The following is a 3,578-nucleotide window of genomic DNA, read 5'->3' as shown; positions in this document are numbered from 1 at the left end:
TGAGGCCCTGGGTTAGATTCCTCAGCACCACATAAGCAAAAAGAAAAAAGCCGGAAGTGGTGCTGTGGCTCAAGTGGTAGAGTGCTAGCCTTGAGCTGAAGAGCTGAGGGAGAGCGCCCAGGCCCAGAGTTCAGGCCCCAGGACCAGACCAAAATAAATAAATAAATAAAATATGTAATTGAAAAGTGTAATTCCTAAGAAAATCCTTTGTACTTCTCCAAACTTTGTTTTATTCAATTGTAATTATTTTTTCTAGCAAATCCAGTTAGATGAGATAAGATTTTGTTTTATTTTGTTTTTATTTGTGCTAGTCCTGGTGCTTGAACTCTGGGTCCCTTTTTGCTCAAGGCTACTGGTCTACCACTTGAGCCACAGCTCCACTTCTGCCTTTTTCTGGTAATTTCTTGGAGGTAAGAGTCTTCAGGTCTTTTCTGTAGGGCTTGGCTTCAAACTGTGATCCTCAGATCTCAATCCCTTGAGTAGCTAGGATTACAGGCATAAACCACCAGCACCCCCAAGAGACAAGATGTAAACAGTTCTTTTATCGTTATTTATTTGTCAGTCACAGGGCTTGAATTTAGGGCCTGGGCACTTGTCCCTGAGCTTCTTTGCTTAAGGCTAGTACTGTACCACTATGATCCAGAGCTCCACATGAGCCACAGCTCCACTCTGATTTTCTGATGGTTAATTGGGGATAAGAGTCCTGTGGACTTTCTTACCTGGGCTGGCTTCAAACCAAAATTCTCAGATCTCAAGGAGCAGCTAGGATTACAGGCATGAGCTACCAACAGCTGGCTTAAACAGTTGGGTTCTTACAATGATTATTGCTGGTTAACTTTCTGATGTGAAAATAAATCTATTAAAATAAACATTAAAAATATAACCACTGTTATATTTTTAATTTTTATAATTTCAGAGCTTGTTATTACCACAAGTAAGCCTCATAATTCTTCATAATAAGTAATACATAACAAAATTTATTTATTTATTTAGTGCTGGTCCTGGGACATGAGTAGTTTGCGTCATTTGTTGGAGTTAAATGTCTCATGCATAGACTTACCTGCCTGGGCTGTTTTACTTATGATCCTTAGATCTCAGCCTTTTGAGTATCTAGGATTACAGGTGTGAGCCATTGGCACCTGGATTCTTGGAATTTGTTTTTAGCTCCTTTTTTCTTTTTTTCACTATTTTATTTTCTCCTTCATTACTTCACGTTCCCTTCTTTGCCACCTACTAAATATAAGTATATTTAAAATGTTTACCATCCTTTCTTTTTAAAAAAAAGTGTGATCTTGGTGATCTCATTCTTTTTCACAGATTCCATTATCCATCACTTCTGCTCAATTCTGAATCTCTCTCACTCTCTTCCTCTCTCTCTCTATACCATATTTACTCTTGATATCTTAATCTGTCTTTTAAATAGAAAATTTAATTATTATTTCCTGAAAAACCCATATCTTTACTTTTAAGTCTCAGCACTCTACCAGAGTAAAATATGGAATCATTATTTTTAATCATTTCTCATTATGTCTGTGTAATAAATTCTTTTTGTTTTAATTTATGCATCACACCTTTACCAGGTTGCCTCCTAATGCATTGGTCTTGTGTTTTTTACCTACTCAGAAACTTTTTAGTTATTCTTCATTGAATAAAAGTTGAACACCTTAGCTTGGTAGTGTAGTGTTAAATCTCCTGTAGTTATTTCCTAAAATTAGGATTACCTTCATTATAATAGTTGTAGGACTGCCTTATTATAATCACTTGAGATACTAGGTATTGTGCTAGCTTTTCAAATGTCTCATGTTGCTCAGGAATTTGCATTTTTATTGTTTACTTAGTTATTCTTAATAGCAGTGCTTGAACTTGGTGCCTCAGCTTGTTTGCTGGACTAATACTCTACCACTTGAGTCACAGCACTGACTTTGTTTTTTTGTTGGTTAATTAAAGATAGAATCTCTTACTTTTCTGTAATGGCTGACTTTGAACTGCTATTTTCCTAATGTTAGCCTTCTGAGTGGCTAAAATTACTAATGAGAGCTACCAATGCTCAATCAGGAAGTTGCTTTTGTTTCTTTTGCCAATACTCAGATGATGATAAAGTTTATTAATTTGACTTTAAGATCTTCTCTTTTTTATTGTATTACTTCACTTAGTTTTGCACAATTAGTTTTACACATCTCTCTTTGAATCAACTACTTGTCATTTTTATCATTTTGACCTAACAGTATCATTCACTCTAATATGTCTGTTTGAGCTATTTCTGTGCAGATTGCCCTTCCTTATAAGTACTTCTATCAGAATTCATTTCAAATATTCTATTTATTTTAAACTTTTTTTGGTGTGAGCTAGAAGAGAACTATTCTTCTGAACATATAGTAATTTTCTGCCATAATCAATTGTTTATTGGCAAGCCTTTATTATAAAAGATAAATGTTTTTGTAGCTCCCAGGAGCTAAAAACAAATTCCAAGATACCAGATATCCAACAACTGTTGTTGAAATGATTGGTTATTAACCTAATGCATCAAATAGGTACATTTACCCAGTGTATCAAATAACCACCAGTTATTCAGTAAGTGAAATATGATTATCTTAGTGTACCTCATAAGATCTATAATGAAAGTAAAAAATATTTCCAATTACATGTTGCTGGGAAAGTTGAAGGGGTTATATGTTTTGGAAAACTCACTGAAACTTTCTAGTCTTACGTTCAGGCAAAGATGTGAATGAGATTTTTCCAGCTATATTCCCAACCTGAAGCCCTATTCAAGGAGTGAATGTCTAAGCGTTTTCCACATTCCAATTTTATTATTTCTTAGCTTTCCTTGAGTATAACTTGTTAAGAATTAAGAAATAAATGTAAATTTCAATGTATGTTGTTTATTTTTAAGATGCACTCCTCAGGTAATATTTTCTTGTAGACTACAACAGTGACTACCCATGTGCTCTCTTTAGGGACAAGCATATCTTCCTGTATTCCTTTCCTCTTTCCTTTCCTTGTCCTTTCCTTTCCTGTCCTGTCCTTTCCTTTCCTTCCTCTTTCCTTTCCTCTTTCCTTCCTCTTTCCTTTTCCTTTCCCTTTCCTTTCCCCTTTCTCCTTTCCCCCTTGCCTTTTTCCCTTTTCCCTTTCTCTCTCCCCTTTTCCCTTTCATTTCCTTTCCCTTTCCCTTTTCCCCTCTTCCTTCTTTCCCTCTTTTCCCTCTCCCTTTCCCTCTCCCTTTCCCTTCCCTTTCCTTCCCTTTCCCTTCCCTTTCCTTCCCTTTCCCTTCCCCATCTCTTCCCTTTCCCTTTCCCTTCCCCTTCCCTTCCCTCCTTTCCCTTTCCTTTTTTTCCTTTCCCTTTCCCTTTCTCCTCTTCTCTCCTCTCCTTTCCTTCTTTTTTCTTTCTTTCCTTCTTTTTCTCTTTTTTTCCTCTTTTTCTTTCTTTCCTTCTTTCTTTTTCTTTCCTTCTTTCTTTCTTTCTTCCTTCCTTCCTTCCCTCCCTGCCTCCCTCCCTCCCTGCCTCCCTCCCTCCCTCCCTCCCTCCTTCCTTCCTTCCTTCCTTCCTTCCTTTCTTTCTCTCTCTTTCTTTCCTTTCCTT

The 3,578-nt window shown here is 36.6% G+C and overlaps 1 protein-coding gene across 1 annotated transcript in view; it reads left to right on the top strand.

Annotated features, from left to right (window-relative positions):
* The window catches only part of Msh4 (mutS homolog 4), a 62,907-nt gene that overhangs the window by 57,929 nt on the left and 1,400 nt on the right, over window positions 1–3,578 (top strand). The window lies entirely within an intron of this gene.

This window comes from Dipodomys ordii, unplaced genomic scaffold (assembly GCF_000151885.1).
Source record: "Dipodomys ordii isolate 6190 unplaced genomic scaffold, Dord_2.0 Scaffold228, whole genome shotgun sequence".
Classification (NCBI taxonomy): domain Eukaryota; kingdom Metazoa; phylum Chordata; class Mammalia; order Rodentia; family Heteromyidae; genus Dipodomys; species Dipodomys ordii.
Note: the sequence above shows the minus strand (reverse complement) of the source record. Positions and strands in the feature narration are given on the sequence as shown.